The sequence below is a fragment of the Crocodylus siamensis genome, chromosome 7, assembly GCF_052110815.1.
Source record: "Crocodylus siamensis isolate JL-2025a chromosome 7, ASM5211081v1, whole genome shotgun sequence".
Taxonomy (NCBI): domain Eukaryota; kingdom Metazoa; phylum Chordata; order Crocodylia; family Crocodylidae; genus Crocodylus; species Crocodylus siamensis.
In genome coordinates this window covers 51820934-51846014 of record NC_143401.1, presented here as the reverse complement: position 1 = coordinate 51846014, position 25081 = coordinate 51820934, and the positions used below count along the sequence as shown (strand labels likewise).

The 25081-nt window shown below is 44.2% G+C and overlaps 1 protein-coding gene and 1 pseudogene across 5 annotated transcripts in view; one reads left to right on the top strand and one right to left on the bottom strand.

Moving 5' to 3' along the window:
- The window catches only part of CTNNA3 (catenin alpha 3), a 1496635-nt gene that overhangs the window by 679880 nt on the left and 791674 nt on the right, over window positions 1–25081 (top strand). The gene's annotated exons all lie outside the window — the stretch shown is intronic.
- On the bottom strand, window positions 13868–14675 carry LOC149859779 (uncharacterized; annotated as a pseudogene).

The following is a 25081-nucleotide window of genomic DNA, read 5'->3' as shown; positions in this document are numbered from 1 at the left end:
CTTCTGGGTTCACCAGGGAGCACACAGGGGGGGTCCCCATTACCCCCCTGGCTTGGCAACTGGTGCCTCCTTGGTCTGGGGGGGCACCCAGGTCCCCCTGTGGCTGATCGCTGAGCCAGGGGGGCATATGCCCCACCCCCCAGCGTGGTCAGCGGTGGATCCAGAAGTGGACCGGAAGTACTTCCTAGTCCACTCCCAGGCTCACTGCCAAGCACACGCTCCCCACCCCCATGCTCCTGTGGGACGCTCCATCTTCCCCACCTTTGCAGTGTTCATGAGCTATGCCTGGTACCTTAAGGTATGAAGAAAAAACATTTGAAGTGGTGTCTATGGCTGAATCACTCATTGTTCGAATCAGCATCGAATCTTCAGATTCAGCTGAATCGAATTGGGACAGTGATCCAAATCAATAAATTGAATCACTGTCTCCAATTCAGGCCAAATCCAAATCTGAATGAAATACAGCCCATTTTCACACCCCTAATAGGTATCATTGATACAACAACACTTGCAGGATTTTAAGTATACTTATGTATTGGGAACTGTGGTTAACAAATGTGTACAGCATGCTCTTTCTTCATTCACAAGGTAGCAAAGTATGTCATTTACCACACTGTATTTAGCCATAAAGAAGCTAGGAATCAAGTGGGTTAGTGACAGGAGCTTCCTTTAAATGATACTGTGGTGTGCTATCACTGTATAATTAAGAGTAGATAAGTCTAATAAGATGTGTTTGTAATTTTTGGAGCTGCTGATTAAATGAACCTGCTGCTCTTAGAGGATAAGATTAGAGTTTGGTAAATGCACCAAATAGTCTATAAACTCCCAGAGTAAAGATCTGAACATGGGAAAGTGACAAAATGGTACAGACACAAAGATAAGGGTTTGCCAAGAGTAGGAGGGATAGGAAAAGGAAGTAAGAGGCAGGATTTGGAAAGGTGCTGGGGTGGGAAAGAGAGAGGAGATAGGGAGGCCTAGGGGCACACATATAGAATATGTATGTAAGAAGGGATTCTGGGGGGATGAGGATGATTTCATAGGAAAGCTGCAGTATCGTCTTTGAACATGCTGGCTTTGAATGTGCTGGGATAGGCTGAGGCTCTATAGCTGCCTTGGATCCTCTAAGGCTGCCTTACTCTCCTGATAACTACTTATGGGTCAGGTCTGTATTGCCTCCTGGGAGTGTGGGACTGCAGCTGAGAAACAAGCCCAACTCATTCACTCCAACTCCCTGATGGAGTGTCCCTGATGAAAATGTGTCTAAGCCCAATAATTAGACAGTGTAGATGTTTTACAGGGGTCCTGAGTATGTACTCCAGATGCAAAGAGCCTGAGAACAGTCCCTGGGCAGCCTTTTGGGTCCCTGTAAACTGTCTTTGTTACTTAATTGTTGAGCTGGGTTATGTGTGGACTGTTGTCCCGTCCCACTCAGTGGGCTGAAGGGAGAGGTGCTTTTGCAATCCTCTGTGCAGCGTGGTTAGACAACACTCCCAAAATAAACAATTTACTGTTTAATTTTGGTTAACTCAATAATAACTTTAAAATCCTTGGTCAAGATTCACTACTAGAAACATTCACATGAGGCAAGGAGAAGGAAGGAGAACTTGAGAGAAAAAGAGAAAAGAAGAGAGAGAGAGAGAGAGATATCACCACCCCTGGATCCTGCGTTGTCGGCGCATGTCTCTGTAGCTGGCGCTTCTTTCTTGATCCGTGGGTGATGGGTCGATGAGCGTGCATTTTCCTGTCCGCCTTTTATCTTCTTCCCTCATGATGGCTCCGCCTCTGGCTGTCACTCATTCAGACTTGCGCAATTCAGAGTTCTAGAAGCTTCCCCATTTGAGTCAGTGGGCTCATTGGGGGTTTCTGGTGGTAGCTGAGTTGACCGAAATGTGACCTTTGTTTTGCACATGCTCAGATTAACAAACCACCAACTTTACACAAGCTGCAGCTTAAGGAGGCTGTTACAGTGCACTGATCTGCATTGCTTCCCACTTTCCCCAGCACTTGTTACCACAGAGGCAGCATTTGCGGCAATGTGCTTGCTTACAATGTTTGAGATAAACCTTTTAACTTCAGGCTGTCCCCCGGTCATTTCAAATGTTTAGGCAGCTTTTAAAACAATTCAACTCCGGGTTATCACAACTGTGGGCAAGTAAGAACAAGCCTGCACATCAACAATCCTTAGATTTACAGCAAGGGGGCATAGATGTGGTCATAGGCATAGATCTTAGCCTTGGAATATTACCACTGTTCTGCCGATATTCTTGTCCTTTGTGAACAGTCAGCCCCTCAAGCCATATATACACTAGATGGAGGATCCAGTAATGTTCAACAGTTCCCTCAAGGATGCTGAAAGTTCTGGGGTTGTTTCTTTGTGAATATGAAGCACTGACATACATTTGATATCAACATACTTTCTGTATGATCACTGTGGTGGCTACAAGATGGCAGAGTTCTTCAGACATGTCATCCATCTGATGTTTCACTTGAACTTATTTGCTTCTTGGTTTTCCAGATGAATCTTCTTGAACTCCTAACCATAAATTGGAGGTGAGGTTCATTCAGTAATCCTCATTGACTACTGTCACATCCCTATCTGGGAGCGGAGTGGTTGGCAAAGACAGTAGTCTAATGACTTAGGTGTAGGGCTGGAAGCCATGAAGTCTATATAAATACTGCTGTTAGCAGTGACTTGCCTTGTGACCCTAGGTATGTTAGTTATATTGTCAAAAGTCTCAATTTCCCAATGAAATGGGAATAGTTGCATTTGTCATCTGTATAATGGGAGGATAAATAGTAGCACATGCTTTACTTTGCCTACTTCATTCATTATTTTGTATAGTCTTATCACCTCTCTTATTTGTCTTTTCTCTAAATTAAAGAGTCACAATCTTTTCAGTCTTTACACAGAAATACCTCCATTGATCTACTCATTTCCATTGCCTTCCTTTTGATTTGTGTTGCATCTTCTGTGGAAGCACAACTGAACACAGAATCCAAGGCAAAGAAATAATAAACAAGTTCTGGTTTCAGCATTTCTTACTTTAACCTAGAGACAGGTTTTAAAAAAATGTTTCTGATTCTTTGGCTATCAAAGATGAGAATGCAAGACTTTTTAATTTCAGATGACAGAAGGACAAAAACACTGAGCTCTTATTTAAAAAATCCATACCCATGCCTTCAAGAAAAAAGCAATAATGAAAATGAATTTTTATATTTTGCCTATTTTAATGGAACCTAGGAAATTCATTTCAACCAGTCAAAACCCAGTGAGATAAGAAAGCTCAGCACTTTTCGATCCACAGGGACTTTAGGTATTTAATTGCTCTTGAGCATAAGCAGACATACAGGTGCAAGCACTTAAGAAGTGTTACATGAATTGATTTCATCTGGCCTATCAAAATACTGTAAAATCAGCTGAAGTTTCTGTGTGTGTGTGTTGCTTATGCCCATGAGAAGAAAAGGCATTCCTTCTTGTCCATGATACAATTCTAATTCAGGCTCAAGCTTGATTCTTTTTGTATTGTTAAAATTATGCCATGTACAAAGCCCAAAGATAGGCGGAATAATCTGTTACCACACATGCTATTAGTAACATCTTGAGGAGAGAACTAAACATGACAGTTGAGCAAATTTGCAATTGAAAGAAAAAAATATGAACATAGTTAAGAGGCATATAATTATGTTCATTCACACTGTGACTAGCATTAAAATGATTTATTCAAAATGGTTACGCTTACATGCTTAGTCACCTCCTTCCTTGGCTCCACACTAATTCTGCTTTTTGGCATTTTCCTGTAGAAAATATTTGTTCTATATCTCATCAAAGGTTGCAGATTCCTTTAGTCTTTAGTAATGCAATCAAGCCTTTTTCAATGATCACAGCTACAGTAGTGGCTAGATATTCCAGTTGTGATTCTTGTGTTCTTGGAGAAGCTTAGGATTTTAATTAAATCAACAGTTTTTGGTTAGTTAATTAGCTTGTCATCTGGTTTTACTTAGCCTCTTTTATGGCTGGTAAAGATATACTAGAACATTTTGGTAAAAAAAATTAAATTAATTAAAAAGCCAAGCTACTGCTGAGATTTCTTTCCTAGCTATCCAATCCTGCCATCTCTCTTTCCCTTTCAACACATGTGGTAAAGAATCTTTTAAGAAACAATATGTGATTTAACTGACTTAGTAGCTTGCCTTCTTTTTGAGGTCATGCCTACCTAGTAAAATTGTCTGGACTATTTTTCAAATGTTTAATTCCATGATATGAAGTGAAAGCACACTATATTTAATTGGCTTACATGAAAGCATCAGAGTCCTGGTCTAATTTATTTAAAGATAAAAACTTTAGTCTTTGTGGATTTACTTTGAATCCTTTGCAGGACTATACTACTGTTTGTTAAAAATGATGTTATTTCTCTGCATGCTGAGAAGACAATTAAAATGGATAACTAAAAGAAAGAAAATCTCTAAATGTGACACATGACATTGCAAGATCATAATTCAAAATAGTCTGAGTTTTGCAATATGCTGAGGGGGTAACTTTATTTTTTTTCTTGCACCAAAAACAAAATGAACAGCACATTTTGCAATGCTTATTTTTGGGATTTTCCCCCCCTCTCAATTTAAATACTCTATTTTTAACACCCACTTTGTCATAACAATAAGAATAAAACTCTAGGCAATTGGGAGAGGTCCCAGACAATTGGAAAAGGGCAAATCTAGCGTCCATCTTTAAGAAAAGGAAGAAGGAGGCTCTGGGGAACTACAGATTGGTCAGCCTCATCTCAGTCCCTGGAAAAATCGTGGAGCAGATCCTCAATGAAACCATTTCTAAGCACTTGGAAGAGAAGAAGGTGATTAGGAACAGTCAGTATAGTTCCACCAAAGGCAAATCATGCCCAGCCAACTTGATTGTCTTTGATGATGAGATGACTGGCTCTGTGGATCTGGGAAAGCAATGGACATGATATGCCTTGACTTTAGTAAGGCTTTTGATACTGTCTCCCACAACATTCTTGCAGGAAAGCTAAGGAAATATGGGGTGGATGAATGGATTGTAAGGTAGCTAGAAAAATGGCTGGTTTGTCAGGCTGAAAAAGTAGTAAACAGTGGCTCAATGTCTAGTTGGCAACTAGTATCAAGTTTGGTCCTGGGGCCAGTTTTGTTCAATATATTCATCAACTACCTGGAAGATAGGTTGGATTGCACCCTCAGCAAGTTTGCAGATGACACCAAGCTGGAGGGAGTAGTAGAGGGTACTACTGGAGGGTCGGGTTAGGATTCAGGGAGACCTCAACAAATTGGGGGACTGGACCAAAAGAAATTTCATGAAGTTTAATAAGGAGAAGTGCAAAGTTCTGCACTTAGGATAGAACAATCCTATGCACTGGTACAGTCTGGTACAGACCGACTGGCTAAGCAGCAGCTCTGCAGAAAGGACCTGGGGGCTACAGTGGATAATAAGCTGAGTATGAGCCAACAGTGTGCCCTTGTTGCCAAGAAAGCTAATAGCATACTGGGCTGCATAGTAGAAGCATTGCTGGCAGGTCAAGGGAAGTGTTTGTTCTCTGTTCAGTACTGGTGATGTTACCTCTGGAGTACCATGTCCCATTTTTAGCCCCCTGTTACAGGAAGGATGTAGAGAAATTGGAGAGAGTCCAATGGAGGCCATAAAAGTGGCTAAGGGGTGGGACACATGACTTCTGAGGGGAAGCTGAGAGAACTGGGCATATTTAGTCTAGCGAAGAGATGACAAAGGGGGGTTTAATAGTAGCTTTCAACTACCTGAAAGTTGATTACAAAGAGGATCAGTGGTGGCAGATGACAGAACCAGGAGCAATGGTTCTAGTGTTGTAGAAAGGGAAGTTTAGGTTAGATATTAGTAAAAACTTTTTCATTAGGAGGGTAGTAAAGCACTGGAACAGGTTACTCAGAGAGGTGGTGGAATCTCCATCCATGGAGGTTTTTAAGACCCAGCTAGACAAAGCCTTGACTGGGATGATCTAGTTATGGATGGTCCTGCTTTGAGCAGGGGGTTGGACCTGATGACCTCCTGAGGTCCCTTCCAACACTAATTTTCTATGATTCTATTAGAACATGCTTATTATAATTTACCAAAAAAAAAGTAAGCATACTGAAATTTTCAGGTAAATGTGCATCATTTCTGGTTGCATAACAAAGGAAATCAGGAAGAATATTAAGAATGATCATATATTAACACTGAAATTAAATACCATATTGAAATTTACCCAAATCTAAGATGACTTTTCATTTAAGATGACCCACCAATAATTCAATTCTATAAATGGAAATTGTATAGTTTTGTTATAATTTTTCATGTATAGAATCTAATTATTAGAGGGTTGTCTTATATTTGTTCCCTTTACTGATATCAGGGAAAGCATCTGCAGGAGGGCAGGCAATGTTGAAGGCAGGAGGTGGGGGAGTCAAGAGGCCTAATCTGCAGCCCTTGTCCCCTGGCACCTAGTCCCCTGCTACTTATCCTCCCTACTTGCCCCCCTGCTACCTTGGCCCCCACTACCTGCATCCCTTGGTAGCTGCTACCTCTGCTTCTGACTTCCACTTAACCTAAGTAACAGTTATGTTTCCAGCCCTGCTCTGACACAGGGCCCAGAACATGGTGTTTCCAGCCCCTGCCTGGCCAGGCATTGGTGGCTGCAGGAATGGCAGCTTCAACCTGGGTTCCAGGACCAGATTGGAGCTGGGGCTAGGCTGCTACTAATGATCCTGTCTGTTTGGGTCCAGGGATCCTGAATTTTTCAGGAAGCCATAATCCCCAACTCCCTGTAGCCCACTGGACTACCAGCAGGTCAGCTAGGAAGGCTCCATGGGCCAGATTCAGCCTGTGGGTTTGACACCCCTGGGATAAATGATATAGGTATATACTATTGTAGAAAGCATTTGTTTCATACAACTCCTCTGCTATTTTTTTCATATTTTGGGAAGTGATGAAGGAGAGAGGAAAAGTAGGAGGGGATGCCTGATCTTGGGAAAAGCCACCACTGAAACTTAGTGCCAAGAGTATTTACTATTTGGCACAACATTTGAATCTGCTTGTGATGAGTACAATCAAGTGCCAGTTCAAACCTTTGCTTGCAATCATAGTAAGCATTAGGGCTGTGCGAAGCTTTGGTCCCCGATTTGATTCAGTGGGGATTAGGCCTGATTGAGTGGTCAAATCTCTGAATCTGAATCAAATCAGGGGACCCTTTAATCTCTGTATTGAATTGGAACCCTCCAAATCGATTTGGAGAGATTTGGAAAGATTTGGTGATTCAGACATAAACACACAGCTTTAAATGCTTTTCTACATACATTTAGGTAGCAGGGGCTCATAAATGCTGTGATGCTGGGGAGGATGGAGCATCCCACAGAAGTGCAGAGGGCTCTTCAGGGTGCTTGGCAGCACACCCGGAAGTGGACCAGAAGCACTTACAGTCTACTTCTTGGTTCACCTGGGAGCACACTGGGTGCAGAGGGCCTGCATCCTCCCAGCTCCATGACTGGTGCCTCCTGGGTCTGCGGGGGGAACCCAGGATCCCCCTGTGGCCAATCACCGAGCTGGGTGGGCACGGGGGACCCCCACACTTGCTCGGCAGCGAACCCAGAAGTGGGCCAGAAGTACTTCCTGTCCACTTCTGAGATCACTGCCAAGCATGCAGGGCCCTCCCCACCCACATACATGCTCCTGTGGGATGCTCCATCTGCCCCAGCATCACAGCGATCATGAGCCACACCTGCTACATCAAGGTATGTATAAAAAACTTTCAAAGCTGTGTCTATGTCCGAATTGCTGATTCTCTGAATCAGCATCAAATCTTCAGATTTGGATTTGGCTGACTCGAATCAGGGACAGTGATCCGAATCCATGAATCAAAACACCGTCCCTGATTCGGGCCGAGTCTGAATCAAATAGGGCCCATTTTGTACACCTCTAGTAAGCATTGTACTGGGCTCTATTCTTTATCATCAGTGATGGACACAACAACAGGTTTTAGCACCTTAAATGATGTAGTCTTTCTTCAGTAGTTCAGCTAGGTCCTGGAGATGTGTAACATTCTGAGTTCATGAGAATGATGTTACTACTGATAAACTGCAAATACTGAGGTTTCAGCTAAAAAGTCACCCTAAGAAAAACAGGGAAGCAGAAATTATCATTAAGGTTTAGCACAATGTTTTGCAGCCAAACACTTAAAAAGATGACTAAATACAAATTATTGTGCAGGAAATATATTTTATCATTTAATTTTATGGGAAGAATATTTGGCAGGATTGTCAATTTTTAATTTATTAAATTCTTTGTCATATCGTAAGTGGACTTTGGTACATTAAGTATAGCAACAGTAGTTTCTAGATAGTGCATTCTTAACTGTAATAAATAGGTTAGTGAATCAAACGGCACCTCCTGGCTGTTGTTTTTTAACAAGTGAATGCATTTTATTTTAAAAAATTGGTTTTCCTGGACTCAGTAAGTATATCCTGAAATGCAGGTTGTATTTAATCTATCACATTGCCACCTATTTGATATTTTTACTTAAGTTAGCTGCCACAAGATAGGCTAGTATTTTCCATACTGTCTAAAATATGGTTCAAAAAGTGAAAATATCTTTGCTATTTAACCAGCCTTTTCTGTCCTTCACTAGTGCTTGTTTATTTTTGCCCTGTGTACAAGCTACTTGTTCTCACATGCTTTTGCTTCCCTGTCTTGGACTGGTGGACATACTTGGCAGAGTCCAGTTACAGAGATGGATCCTAATCAGCAACAGTAATCTGCCTGTAGGAACTAAAAATAGTTTAAAAAAATTTGCCTTCTTGAAGTTTCCTTTTTTACCATTACGGTTTTCCAAGAAAAGAGAGCAAATATTAATGAAATCACTCTGGAGTTTTCCATTTGTCACAGAATCAAACTAATATGCACAGAATCAGATTAACGTATTAAAAGTTATGGTGAATTTTGTTCATCTTCTGTATATTAATTATTCTAATATCCTGGTGTTTTGGAAACCTGCTTTTTCAAAATAGCAATGAATTTGAAAATTATTTCCTTAGATGAAAAAGCTTATGTCTGGTTCTATTCACTTCCTAAAAATCACATTTTCAATATCTGTGTGCTAGGATTTTAGTGATAATGTTCAAAGATTAATAGAATAATTAATTGCAGTAGTTTCTTTTCTTCTATTTCTATTTATTGCTTCCCTGCTGCATGGATCACTTATGCTCCAAATAACAAGAATAGAGTTTAAAAGGTAAATATGTCCCTTCCCTCCAGCATGCCCACCTCGCCCCACAACTTGGTGTCATCAGCGAATTTGGTCTGTGTGTATTCCATGCCCACATCCAGATTGCTGGTAAAGATGTTGAACAGTACAGGCCACAGGACCGAGCCCTGGGGGACTCCAGTACCCACACCCCTCAAGGTCAGAAGTGACCTGTCCACCATCACTCTCTGGGTGTGACCATCTAGCCAATTTGCCACCCATCTAACTGTAGGCATCAATGCCACAGTCACCTAGCTTTTTTAAGAGAATGTGGTGGGAAACTGTGTCAAAGGCCTTCTCAAAGTCCAGGAAGATGACATCCACCCCAACACTTTCATCCAGGGACTTTGTGACCTGATCATAAAAAGAAACAGGTTAGTCAGGCAGGATCTGCCCTCAATGAACCCATGTCAGTTGCCCCTGAGCATTACCTCCCCTGCTGGGGCTTGCAGATGTACTCCTTGATAATTTTCTTGAAGGTATTCCCAAGGATTGAGGTAAGACTGACTGGTCTATAATTTCCGGGGTTCTCCTTCCTCCCCCTTTTGAATGGGGACCACATTGGCCCTTTTCCAATCCTCTGGTATCTGGCCAGTTCTCCATGAGCGCTCATAGATCTGTGCCAGAGGCCTAGCTATGACCCCTGCCAATTTCCTCTGCACCCTCAGATGACGAGCATCTGGACCTACTGATTTAAATATGTCCAGACCCTCCAAGAGTTCCCTAACTAGGTTGTCCTTGACCCTAGGCATGGCGGTGCTGCCCCTGGGTCTGTCCGTAATTCTAATGGGGAAAGTCTCGGTCTCTGTTCAGTAATATGGAGGCAAAGAATTCATTAAAGAGGTCAGCTTTTTCATTTGCTACAGTCACCAGATTCCTAAGCCTATCCTGTAGGGGCCCCATGTTACCCGGTACCTTCTTCTTACTCCCTATGTATTTGAAAAAGGACTTTTTACTATCCTTAATTCTGGTCACTAGCCCTAACTCCTTCTCTGCCTTGGCCTTCATAACTGCCTCCCTGCAGTCCCGAGCAACAGAGGTGTAATCCTCCTTGGTGATAGCCCCTTGCTTCCACTGTTTGTACACCTCCTTTTTTGTCCTCAGGCATTCCTGGATGCTTTTGCCAAGCCATGGGGGCTTCTTAGTACTCTTGCTCCCCTTGGTGCATATTGGGACTGACTCTGAGCTCAGAGGATTCTCTCCTTGAGAACAGCCACCCATCTTGGATGCCCATCTCACTGAGGCTCTGAGATCCCTATGCCTCTCCTACCAACTGTCTTTCCCCAATGCCTCTCCTGTTGATGGATGATCTGTTATCATCCATCTGCTAATGTCTGATGAAGTGCAGTTAGGTTTGTTGATGATTTCATCACACTGATGACTCATGTTCATCTTGGGGTCCACTATGATTCCGAGATCCCTTTTTGCTTCTGTGCTGCTAAGAAGGTCATTCCCCAGCCAGTAAATGTGCTGGATATTTTTACGTCCTATGTGCAGCACTCTGCATTTATCCTTGTTGAACTGCATTCTATTCTGTTCTGCCCACTTTTCCAACCTGTCCAGGTCTTCCTGCAATTGTTCCCTACCCTCTGGTGTGTTCACTTCACCCCACAATTTAGTATCGACCACAAATTTGGACAGACTACACACCCACATTCAAGTCACAAATGAAGACATTGAAGAGTATGGGTCCAAGGACAGCCCTGTGGGACCACACTGCTCACATCCTTCCAGGTCAATACCAACTCATCCACCACCACTCTCTGGATCCAATCCCAAGCCAATTTGCCACCTACCAGACCATATAAGCATCTAAGTCACAGCCTCCTAATTTATTTATGAGAATGGGATGAGATACAGGAGGCCTTTCTAAATTCCAAGTAAATGACATCCACTTCTTCTCCTACATCTAAGCATTTTGTGATCTGGTCATAAAAAGAAACCTTAATAGTCAGGCACAATCTACTTGCTACAAATCCATGCTGGTTGCCCTGCTGCATTATTTTTCCCACTGGATTTCCAAAAATATGATCCTTAATAATTTTTTCAAAGGCTTTTCCAAGGATAGAAGTGAGACTAACTGTCCTATAATTACTTGGATCCTCCTTCCTCCCCTTCTTGAAAATAGGGACCACATTGGCCCTTTTTCAGTCCTCCAGGACCTCACCCAAGTGCCATAAGTGCTCAAACAGCTATGCCAGTGGTTCTGCTATGACACCAGCCAATTCCTTCAGTACTCTCAGATGCAGCTAATCTGGGCCTGCTGACTTAAACACATCCAGTCCATCCAAGTGACTCTGCACCAAGACAGTGTCAACAGTTGGTGGACTGGTGTCCCTCTGATGCCCATCTAAGAACCCATTAGGAGACTTGTCTTGACCCTTGTTCAGTAACACTGAGGCAAAAAACTCGTTCTAGAGTTCAGCTTGTGCCCCCTGTCTGTCACTAACTTCTCCTGCTGCTTTAGCAGGGGTCCTATGCTTTCCTGCACCTTCCCTTTATACCTATACTCCCTACATACCTAAAAAATGACGCTTTGTTGTCTTTAATTTGTGTTGCCAGCCTCAGCTCTGTAGTTGCTTTGGCCTTTCTAAGTGCCTCCCTGCAAGTGCGGGCCAAGTAGGTATACTCCTTGTGAGTAAGTCGACTAGCTGAGGTGTTCTGCTTAGTTGAAGTGGCCCCTTAAGGATACAAGACGCTCACCCTCTGGGCTACACGCCCCAAACCCGCCTGCCATGACTTTGATGATTCCTGGTTCAGATGGACTGTCTGGCATGTGCACAACCAGAAATGAGACCTTGTGTCTGTCAGGGAGCTGGTGAGGGCTCCTCCACCCCTACACCCTCACCCGTGCCTCCATGCAGAAACCTCTCTACGGCTCCTTCTTCTAGTGTAAGTCCAAACCTCACCAGAAGTGGTGGAGGAATAACATCAATGCCACCTCTGCCTAAAGCAGCTGTACCTGGAGCCCCGCTCTCTCGTCAAGCAGGATCCTGCTTCTTTCTCTGGGGCCTTTTTCAATGGGCATCCTCAGCCCGCCCTCTGGGCCCACCCCACAACTCGATGCTGTGAACATGCCGCCAACAGTCCGCCCGCCCCTTTTGACCTTTTGGGCTTTCCTTTGCCCTGCTCCCGCCAGAGCCAGACGCTCCGACACGTTGCGGTCAACCTGTCTCTGCTCTGGGTCACCGCCTCTCACTTGTGCACCTCAGTGGAGACTTACCGTTGCCCCACAACATGCGGACCTGGCCTCGGGTGGCGTGTGTCTGCCCCTCCACCTCCTCACCGGTGTCCGCCGTTCGCTGTGGCACTTCCGGTTCCACTCCCCATTCCGGCGCTGCTTTTGAGCCGGACTCTCCTGCCACACACCTGCAAGAGGTAAATGTTTGCCCCGCCTTCTGGCGTCGGGGTGAAGGCGTTCCTGTGGGGGGGCAGCTCAGCGAGCTCCACAGCCTGCTGGTTCACCTGCTCCCGCACACTCCTCCTTGGTAGCTTTCCCCTGCTTCCACTGCCTATATGCCTCTTTTTTTGCCCTTAGGCTTCCCTGGATTTCTCTGTTTAGCCAAGGAGGATTTTTGGCCCCTTTTCCCTCATATTGGGATTGTCTCCCTCTCCACCCAAGGGATCATTTCCTTTTGAAATGACCACCCTTCCTGGACACCCATCTTTCCAATATTCCTATCCTGCAGTGCATCATTTACTATACTCCTGAGCTCACTGAAGTTAGCCTTCCTAAAGTCGAGCACTTCCACCCTACTAGTTATCTTTCCCACCCTACTAGTTATCTTTCCCACTCTACGCTGTATGGCGAATTCAGTTGATTGGTGGTCACTGTCCCCAGGGTGACCACGAATCTGCAGCTCCCCTACCAGGTCATCCCCCATAGCCAACACCAAGTCCAGTAAGGCATTCCCCCTAGTGGGACTGTATACCTCATGCCTTAAGTGAAGGTCCTGTATGCAGGTTAAGAACCTATGTAAATGGTTGGATTTAGCTGACTGGTTCTCCCAGCAGATGTCAGGGTAGTTTAGGTCCCCCATGGCAACCACATCCCTAGACCGTATGGCCTCTGAGAGATGCCTTGCGAATTCCAAGTCTAGCTCCTCCTCTTGATGTGGTGGTCTGTAGAACACCCCCCACCAAATCCTTTTCCCCCTGACCTCCATGCATCCTAACCCACAATACCTCAACTTTCTCCTCCTCTGATCCCATTTTGATTAGGGTAGATGTATAATGCTCCTTAACCTGGAAATCAACCCCTCATCCCTTCCTCCATACTCTGCCCCATCTGTCCAACCTATAGCTCTCAATGCGTACTGCCCAGTCATGGGTAGGGTCCCACCAAGTTTCCATTAGCCCCACTAAATCAAAATCATTATTTGTAAGCAGGAGAGCGGGTTCTTCCTGCTTGTTCCTCATGCTCCTAGCATTAATCTAGAGGTACTTGAGCCCTCTGAATGGTGCCTTTGGTTTCCCCCCATTCTGATACCCAATGGGCCCTTTAATACTTACATGGGATGTTCTGTTGCAAGTCTCATAGATTGTAGGTCCTAGATTATTTTCATCTCCTGCATCCCCATCCCCCATCAAACCTAGTTTAAAGCCCAATGTAGGACATCAGCCAAACTGTAAGCGAAGAGACTCTTACCTTTTGTGGAGAGATGAAGACCATCTTGTTCCAGGAGGTCCCTTGCATGGAAGTTTAGATTGTGGTCCAGGAAGCCAAAACCTGCATGAAGGCACCAATTCCAGAGCCATGGGTTGACCTCTCTGACACAGGTACGTGATGCCTACTGTGACTGCTAACTGGGAGGATCAATGAGAAGACCACCTGTGCCCCCATTTTCCTAAGCCTGGCACCCAGAGCCCTATAGTCACTCATGATATGGCCCAGACTCCTCCTGGCCACATCATTTGTGCCCACATGGATGAGGACCATGTAATTGGAGGCCCAGATGAGGTCCAGAATCCTCGCTGTGGCATCCCTGATCTGGGCTCTGGGCAGGCAGCAAACCTCTCATGCCATGGGATCTGGGCGACAGATGGTTCCCTTCATTCCTCTCAGCAGGGAGTTACACACCATGATGATATGGTGTCTCTCCTTCCAGTTGCCTGGTTGGCCCTCAGCTCGCTCAGTGATGATTGCGGGCTCTTCCAGTGCACTTTCCTCCACCACACACTCCTTCAGTGCAGCCAGGACCTCATATTTATTCCCCAACTGCACTGGGAGAGCTGTCTCTGTGGTGAGAGGTCTGGCCCAGGAGATGACCATCTTCCATTCATCTGCATCTGTTTTGGGGCATTCCCTTACTGCTCTCCACCACGTGTCTTGTCCTGGAGAGAATGGAAGTAGCCATCAAACTTGTCCTCTGTGGCCCTGATCCTCCACAGTTTGCACATCTCTGTCTGGAGTTCCCTCACCTACCTCTCCAGGGCCTCAAGCAGGACAGACATAGGACAGGTGAGGGGACTCCCGGCCCTCCCACTACTCTCTGGCCCCCAAGGACAGACCAGGCAATCTCTGCAGGCAGGGGGCCCAGGTGCCGCTGATCCATCCAATGGCTCCATCGAGGTGGAGACCTCAGAGGAGCCCTGGGTGGGAGGTAGCATTGAGTCAGGGTCCCTGACTGTGCTCCAAGTCAACACGCCCATTAAGACTCCCTCACATACACTCAGCTGAAGACTCTGTCCAAAGACACTGACACATAGAGTTCAGACTCCTCCTGCTGTCCCTCCTATGTGAACTCCTATGCAAACTCCGGCGCACCCTTGAAGAGCATGCCTGTTTGCTCGGCTTGTTCATATGGTTCAGGAGTGTGGCTCCCACCCAACTCAGTTTTATGGGGTTGGGAGGGTGAAAAAAAGCCCTCCCTGATCCCATACAGCTGGCCTGGCTCTTCACCCCTCCCCATCACTCTCCTACGTTACTGTGACTTCATGCTATGCAATCCAAAGAAGAATAGTTTCTTGTACAATATGACCCCCAGTTATTGGATTTGATTGTGAGAACCTAGAAATATCAAGCCGTCTGTATTACTAATCTTCTGCATTTAGGGTTAGAGTTATATTGTGTTATTGCATCTTCAGTTCACATTTTAATTAAATACATTAAATAGATACATACATTTTAATTAATAGATAAAACAGATATCTGCTTTGGCAATATAATTTGAATTCAGTTTTCAGCATCCAGTGATTCAAAAGATTCCTTGCTTTAGTTATGTGGAGTTAAAAAGTTATATAACTACAAAATGAATCTTAAAATTATGCTAATAAATTGAATGGTTTTTCTCTGATTGTATTAAAAAGAAACTTTTAGAAAAAAACATGAATGCATGATGTAAAATGTTGCCAACCCATTTAGTTAAATACTTACAAGAAATTCAGAAGGAAGTTGTTAGGGGAGTCTTTAGGAAAATTCCTTTTATTTTGATATCTATTTTTTAACTTGCTGAATTTTCCAGATCAGAAGAGAAAATATAAATGCATCATCATGATTTTCTGATTGCTAGAGTACCTAAAAATAAGCTTCTATCAATCTTTCCAGAATTCATTTCAAAGTAGGAAACACAAGTGAATACATAGGAAATGCAGGAAGACCAACTGCCAGTGTAACTCCATCTGATAAAATGGGCATCTTCCTTAATAAATGCACTGCAATCATTCTCATCCATGAAATGCCATACTAATCCTGAGGCCTTCTCTTAGATATAATGACTTCAGAAGTCCTGTGAATGTGTAAGCAGCAAAATATCCACTGTCCATCTTTGCAGAATTCGATAAGGAGTTTTTAATTGTCCCTCCAAGAAACCAGTGGTCAATTTCATTCCTGGAACATTGTTCCCATGTCATTTAGACTGCCTAATTGGTACTTTCTTTTAAATGGTTTGGGCTTCTTTTGCCTCTTAGTTGAACTTAAGCTCTGTGACTTTGTCTTTGCATGTAAGGAGGTGCTTTGCACTAGTTACAGGTGTGCAGCTCCTTGCTATAACTCATGGTGCTTCACAGGAAGCACTACAAGTTATAGCATTCTCCCCAAATGAACAGACTTTTGCTGTTAGGTCTGGTGGGTTGGGGATTGAGCTCCAGTTTGGAGCAGCTGTGTGTCTGCAGCCGTTCTTCCCTATCCCCACTCCCCCTCCCCCAGCTCTGGTGATGCCTTCAAAAAGGGAAGGGGGAAATTGGCTCAGTCTGGGGTTTGCCCAGCCTGTGTTGGAGGATGGAGTGTGTGGATTTGTTTGGAGCACCCCCAACTTGGGGCTGTCTGAGGCTTTACACCTTCAGTGGACTCCTAAAAGCCTCATACTGACAGGCACTTGCATACATGTGCATTGTCTGCCTCCCCTGCTTATATTTCTTTCCCCCAAATTCTAGAAAAAGCTGCAGTTCTCAGGAAAGAGGCCCTTCCAGTACCATCCAGAGGACAAAGTGCAGTGATCCAGGCCACACCAAACCTCTCTACAATCTAGCCATTAACCCTTTTCCCACCAGTTTTGGAACAAAACTGTATCCAAAAACCCCTTTCAACAAGAAACACCAAATCAAATAATGCAACCACATAATTTTCACAGAGTGCATATTTAGGATGAGGAAAGTCGGGCTCTTTGCTCTCTCACACCTGCCTTAGGCAGCTTGGGTAGATTTTGAAAGTAATAATGATACTTAACCGCCCCCCCCCCCCAAAGAATATAGGTGAAAAAATATTCTTCCACAAAAGCCATATTCCTTCCTTGCATTACTTTTACTCTCTGGCAGATATTACATTTGAAGTGCAATTATTGTGTTAATGAAGCAATAAATTGTAACATACCACACATTCCAACCATTTATCTCCCAATTATGAGCCATAGAAATGGTCATCCAGCCACAAAGGTGTACTTGTGATCTGCACAGATATGCTATGTTTTATTTTTATTGCACTTTAATTTGAACATCGGGCATGTTACACATAGGGTGTTTGGTCAGGTCCTCCAGCATCCCAGGGTGCACTGCTATGTCACTCCCAACCCCTTCCTGAAAGGGTATTGTCTGTGACTCATGCTGAGCTCTGTTGCCTCTGGGTGCCTCAGCAGGAGATGTCATGAGTCGCTAACCATCCTCCCTTTCCCCACTCAGCCTTCAAGTTTGCATCTTTAAGGAACTATTAGTTAGTACGTATTCTCTCTAAGAATCAGACTAGACACACAGTCAAAGTGACACACTTTTATTTACCACAATAGTTATCTGAGAGACAGTGGAACTTTGTTTGGAATTTGTTTGGTGGGGACAAGATGGGGAGAGAAAAAAAGCACATGTATGAAAATACCTTATAAGGTATTCCAGAGGAGTTTGAGTCCTGCCATGCCTTCTCTATCCCCTTTTGTCCTTCATACAGGTCTCCCCTGCTCTGCACAAAGGTCAGGGAGGAGCATCTTCACCCAGGGCAGCTCACAGCTCATTTTTTGTTAGCAAAACAGCATAAGGTATCTTTGTAGAGGGGCTAACAGGCCCATCAGCAGTTCTCCAGCTCCCTCTGTGGTGAAAGCTGGCAGATCAATTTCCCAAGATCTTTCCCCCTGCCCCCCTCCATAAATAGTTAGTCCTGTGAATGTGAAGCAGGTCATATGGCATGATAGTTTCCATCAAGCAAAATTAGCTATTGCTGAATGGAAATACTGTCTAACATGGGTCCATGTTTCTTTCTCACCCTCCTTTCATGCACCACAGCCTTTTCTTTTCTTTTTTTGAGTTGTTAATCTGTTGGGGGGAAAAAATCACTCTTTTAAACCAAATTATAAAGCAGGCCCAAACAGCTGCTTCCTCTTGGATCTCTTCTCAGAAAGGTATAGTGGGTCTTCACCCTGTCTGTATCTATCACTGATTTAAATTAATAATCACTAAGAGATCTGCTTAAGGTACATGAATAAAATGGTTTATTAATTAACACGCTTTCGGAAAAACAGTAAAGTGAACTACAAAGTATAAACACACAGTGGAATCTATAAATCTAAAATTTGTCAAAGACCACAGCGATTCAGAGAAAGATTTATGTATTGAAGGCTCCACCAGTGTTCAGCTCTGTCTCCTAGGGGTGTGTGAAGCACCCTATTCAATTCAGATTCGGATATGGCGTGAATCAGAGACAGTGATTCAGTTAGTTGATTCAGATCACTGTCCCTGATTCAATTTGGCTGAAAACAAATCTGAAGATTCAATGCTGATTCAGAGAATTAGCGATTTGGACATAGACTCAGCTTTAAAAGTTTTTTCTACATGCCTTGAGGTAGCAGGTGTGGCTCATGATTGCTGCAATGCTGGGGCACATGGGGCATCCCACAGGAGTGCAGGGGGCCCTCCACATGCTTGGTGGAGAACCTGGAAGTGGATCACAAGTATTTCCGGTCCACTTCTGGGTCTTCCAGGGAGCATGGTGGGGGCCCTCCTGTGCCTCCTTCACTCTGTGATCAGCTGCAGGAGGACCCCGGGTGCCCCCCTTCAGACCCAAGAGGCACCAGTCACCGAGCCGGGGGAGCATGGAGGGGGGGATGGAAGTGGACTAGAAGTGCTTCTTGTCCACTTCTGGGTCTGTCAAGTGTGCTGGGGACCCCACTGTGCTCCTGTGGGACTCCATTCCATGCACTTCAGTGCCCCAGCATGGGACTCCACTCCATGACACTCCATGAACCCCAGCATCACAGCAGAGACAGAGACTGGGCTGGTATGCATGAAGGACAGGAAGTCAGTAAAGATGTAAATTGAGAAGTCAGTGGGTGAGAGTCAGGCTGGGTGACGGGAAAGAAGGGTGATGAATGTAGCAGTTAAATAGTGGAGAAGTACCTGGGAAGTCAGATGTCAGGCAGGTTATAATGTGTCATAAATCCAGCGTCTATGTTTAGCCCAGCCTCTGGCTTCTTTACTATTAATTCCATTCAGGAAGACCACACACCAACTGCAGATGCTTCCTCAGCCTGATGAAGGGTTTTTAAATCCGAAAGCTTGCTAAAGTTTTTTTTCCAACTATTTAAGCTGGTCTAATAAAATATATCATGCATGTAAGGGCTTACAAATTGGTCCAGGAGTTGGTAAACTTCAAGAGTCTAGGAATCTTTTTTATTTATTCACTTGCTGTGTGTCATCCATACTTACTGCAGTGTGGATCAGACCCTAAGCTGCAGTGAACTGATGTTATTCCTGTGAGCTTGATAGAACATGGATGATTTACCTTAGCTGAGACTATTTTTCTGTTAATAACAGCAGATGCTGTCCCAAATAATAATACCTACATCAAAAAAGCTATTATTTCTCCTAGTAGAAATCACGATTCAATATCTAGTAATAGTTCATTAGTAAGTTAGTGCCTATTTTTAGTCATATTTTGACAGAAAAGGGTTTCCCTAACTTACAACATTTTTTGAGAGAGATCAAAAGATTTCCAAAATCAGGATTAAAAGGATCTCAAAAACTTTTGTAAACAACTGCAAAAAATGGTTCAAGTCGATTGAAATATTTTAATATGATAATTTCAAAATATTTCATTTCAATGTGTAGACCATTCTGATTAAATATATATTAGTTAGCATTTCATAATGAAAATTTATTTTGATTCCCAAACCAATTTTTTTAGCTTAGAACTCCCGAAACATTTCAGCAATGTCAAAGTTTGTAAAACATTCTTTTAAAGAAAAACATTAGTTGAGATTGACTCTTCCCCATGAAAAATATCATATTTACTTGAATAGAAGATGAGCCCCAAATAATTAGATTCTATGTATATAAAATGTATACATTTGTTATAATTTTCCAGGTATGGAATCTAATTATTGACAGTTTCCCTTGAAATTGTCCTCCTCCCACTGCTGCAGCTGGGAAGATAAATCTGGAGCATCAGGCAGCCCCTTTGTTCTGTGCTTTTCCCCCAGTTTTCCCCACCTGGCAGCCCCTTCCACCTCTCCTTACTGTCAGAACTGGCTTGCCCTAAGCATATGGAAGTGAGTAGCAAATTTGAAAACAATAAACTTGAAATTAAACATGCCTGTAGCAATTTGCACATAATACCCATGCATTTAGCTCATTCAGAATTGATGTGTGGTACCTTTTTTTGAAACTGTTGCACGTTTTAGTACAAGTACTTCATAAATACACTTTTGAGCAGCACTTTGCAATTACAATTTTATTTTCCAAAAAATATTTTGATATATATATAAATAAATATATATCTATACTTCCTGTGACAGATACGTTTTACTTGAAAGTCCAAACTTCACCTTTTAAGGTTACACCATTCTTTTTGTGTTACAATAACCTTACTGCGCACCCATGTTCCTGTTGCCCTGAGGGGTCAGGCCAACTCTCAGGATCTCAATATTGCACTGTTAGGAGGGTGTGGTGTACAATTGCACATATACAAACACACAAATCAATTAGGTGCATACACACACACACTACTAGCTCAGGCACATGCACATCCAAACCAGCCTAGGCACATGCATACCTATCACCAATTCAAAAACATACACCATACACCCCAGAAGTTAGACACAGTTCACTAATTCATATATCATGCACACAATGCCGTGTATGTATATATATATATACACACACACACAAACACACACACACTCACACTCACACTAGCAACTCAGATACACACACACTCAAAATAATTAGTCTAGGTTCATGCACACCTATCACGAGTTTAAGCCCATACATGCTACACACTCCAAATTTAGGAAGAATCAGTTACCAGTTACTAACACCTGCACATCCAATACACATATGTGGACTACTAATTCATATACCACACACACACACACAATGATATCTATATATGTATATATGTGTGTATTCACTAATTTACACACATACCTCCCACCTACACATACACACAGGTGAGTTCCTAAGTTGGGTGTTGTGATGTGTACGTATGTATGTGCTTGGTGTACTTGGGATACTTGGGGAAAGGTTAAGGTAAGAAAGTAGAAGTGTAGGGAGTTAAAGTTACTAGGACCAGGATTAGAACTGGTAGACAAGAGGGGCCTGGGCTGAAGAACTGAGGCTTGGGGGTAACTTTAGGTTAATTGATCTTAATTGATTAAAAGACAATCCCCAAAGCCTGCAGAACAGGGGAGTATGCTGGCACAGAGGCTGGGACTGGAGCCAGAGCTACAGAGGAGCTGAAAAGGTAGGTGGGGAGAGGGAAAATTGGACTAAGGGAAAGTGTGGCTGTTAAAGAGGGGCTCTGGATGTGGGGAGTCAGAGGATGGCTCCAGGGCAGCTAGAGAAGTTGCAGGGAGCAGCAGTAGGTGCTGGGAGCTGGAGAAAACTGCAGGACAGCGCCAAGGAGCTGGGAAGCTGTGGGGGGAGGGGGCGGCAGGGATGACGGAAAACAGAGAGACAGAAAGTGTGGAGGAAGCCTGAAAACAGAGAGATGGACAGCAGAAAATCACAGGATAAAGCAGCGGGAGAGACTGAAAGGCAGCAGGGCAGTGGGAAAGCAGAAAAAGGCAGCAGAAAGTCACAGGGATAAGGCAGTAGATGGCACAGGAGACTGAAAGGCAGCAGAGACAGCATGAAAGCAAGGAGAGGCTGAGAGGTGGCAGAAAACAGGAGATGGAATTTGGAAGAGATAGGGAAACTAGCGGGGTGGGGGCTGGAGCTGAGAGAGAGAGAGAATGAGGCTGGAATTTAAAATAGGGAAGGGACTGGAATTCAGTAAAACATGACCCAACTTGGGGTTGCAAATGACAGTGGTTTTATTGAACAGAGGAGATGGTGACACAATGTCTTATTGGTTCCCTTGCACCCACCCACCAACACACACACACATAATGGCAGCAGGGGTTAGAGAGGTTTGATGCAGGGGCTGAAGTCTGCTGAAGTCCAGGAGGAGAGAGAGAGACAGAGACCAAGAGAGTCCAAATTGTAGGAGGCGGTGTTCAGGTAATATCTACCTATCCCAGGCTGGAAAGGGGTTTTTGTCCAGTAGGTGTTGTCCAGAGGGGGTTGCTGGCAGGACCTCTGGGTGGATAGGTGGTGTGGCATACTGCTGGGCCAGATGGAGAGGGCGTCCCACTGGGTCTGTCTTCACTGCCCCTTTTTATAGGGGCAGACCTTGTGTGACCCTAGTGACAGGAGGCACGCCCAGGCAAGGGTTAGCTCCTGGCATACTGAGCATGTGTGCTTCATGCAGGGATGTGCAATTTCGGGTGTCTGTAATGGTAAGAGTTGCTGGTTCCGCAGGGTCTTTTGTCTTTCCAATGCTGGTCTTGTCTCTGTTCCTGGGTGAGGTCTGTGGTTCCTGGATGAATCAATGCGAGGTGTTGGCCCAGTCGTCAAAGGCCATTCAGTAGAGGCCTGCTACCATTGTATTTCAATCATTCCCAATCACACTCATTCATCAGGGAGCTAATTTACATGGGAGGGATCCGTGACTCATGCAGTTGTGACACGGGATGCCCAGGCAGAGGACAGAAGATGGAAGCTTGACATATAAAATAGAAACTTGACATGACTTTGATTTACTTACAAACACAGGCCTAAACCATACAATGTCCATATGAAACAAGAAAAAACAATGCAAAAATAATAATATAATGTACAAAAGTAAAAATCAATACAAACCTTATAATTATACAATGTAAAAGAGTGGAAATCCAAAACCAAAAACTTGCTACCAAAATAAAAATGTTTAAAGCTTATCCTACATCTTAGCTTCTTTATACTTATCTGGTGGCTGCCTATAAGTTCGTCAGGGGGGCACAGAAGGGAATTGGTGAGTATTTATTCACCAAGGCGCCCCCGGGGGTTACAAGAAATAATGGCCACAAGCTAGAAGAGAGTAGATTTAGATTGGATATTAGGAGGAACTTCTTCACAGTTCGAGTGGCCCAGGTCTGGAACGGGCTCCCAAGGGAGGTGGTGCTCTCCCCTACCCTGGGGTATTCAAGAGAAGGTTGGATGTGTATCTAGCTGGGGTAATGTAGGCCCAGCACTCTTTCCTGCTTATGCAGGGGGTCGGACTCGATGATCTATTGAGGTCCCTTCTGACCCTAGCATCTATGAATCTATGAATCTATAGTGAATAGAGAGGGAGAGAAAAATTCAGAAATGTATGGGGAAAGGGCAGGGAATGCATTTTAAAATAAAAAAAATTAAACTGGGGGTTACACTTCTGCTTGGCCACTTGTCTGCATGCCCCTCAGCATCACCTTTAACTGTCACAAACATGCAAAGAAGCACCTCAACACCTCCCTTCTCTCCACCCCTCCTCCCACTCCCATTTCAAATCCTTTCTTTGTTTCCCCAGTCCTTCAATTTGTTGTAATGATCATCATCCCAGTCACAATCTACATCGTCATTGTCATTGTCGTTCTTGCTTGTGGTCCCACCTCTGAACAGTCCAGCCTTTTCTCTTACACATGATCTCTACTATCTCCTCCCTGTCATCTGCTACCATCTTTCTGTAGTATTCCTGCATCTCAATCTCATTTTGACACACTGAAGTTTATGCATCCATATTGGTTTCCCTCTAGCCATACTGAGAGGTCTATGTGTCTGTATATGAGCAGGTTCCTGATCTTCAACAGGATGTTCCTGAAGCAGATGAACTAGTTGAAATGGGCTGTTGGGATCCCTTGCTACTTGTTCAAATGACTAAACAGCATCACCTCTGGTCAAGGTCTTGATCACTGGCACTATCAGGAATACGAATACTCTTCTCTATATCCCCCTGCCACAAAGGTAGTAACAGAGGAGGTGGACATTTTTTTCCTGCTTTTCACTGGCAGGCTTGCCTGGAGCAGCTTGATGGGCCTCTCTCTGCTTCTCTCTCTTTTTTGATGCCCACACAGGGAATGCCAGGCAGGCTACCTGCTAGTTCAAATCCATGTGCTCCTTTTGCAGGTCCTTGTGAAAGATTTACTGCTACATAGCTTGGCAGCTGTCACCAGGCTGGAGGTCTAGAGGTGGCATAATATCTCTTGCCCTTAACACCTCTGGCATCTTTGGTGGTTTGGTTTGTCAGGGTCACTGGGGCCTCCTTGTGCAGGTCATATTTGTTTCAGAAGCATTTAAGGACCTCATAGAATCATAGTGACTCTAAGGTCCATGGGTGCAGGTTGGGAGATGTGTAGACCTGCCAGTGTCACAGCAGGTGCCACTCAAAGGATCTTATGAAGCAGCTTGTTTTGGATTCTTCCCCAGTCACCAGTATGCAGATCTGGCTCATTTACCTGGCCTTGAGGAACAACAGGATGTCTGGCCTTCCTCTGCCCCAGTCTGTTACTTCTTGTATAGTGTGGTCCTTGCAACCTTCTCCTACCTGAAACCCTAGAAGAAGAGACACAGGGCCCTTTGGATACTGTGAATGACTTGCTCTTGGAAGGGGGGGAGGGGGAGGAAGACCAGTGTGGTGAACAGAAGCACCAGTAGTAACACCACCCGCATGGGTGCCATGCACCGCCCCCCACACACACACACTGATAGGCAGCATACACCATAGTCTCAGTCTTTGGTCTCAGTCCTTTCCCACACCCTTTTGCCCAAGAAGCTCTGGGTCGATCTACACCCTGAGGATCTTCAACCCCTTACAAGCGATGGAGATCCCCAGGGCCAACAGATTTCCAAGTTCTCCGAGTACCAGGCAGGTTTGGTTTACATTGAGCTTGGCTTCTGCCACTGCTCTGTATACCTGGGTGTGTTGTAACACTCTTTCAACTGACCACTTATCAGTGCATATGATATTGAGGTCATCCATGAAAGCCAAGACCCTCATCTCTTCCCATTTGCTCCCAAGGGTTTTCACTCTGCTGATCCCACAGTTTCACCTG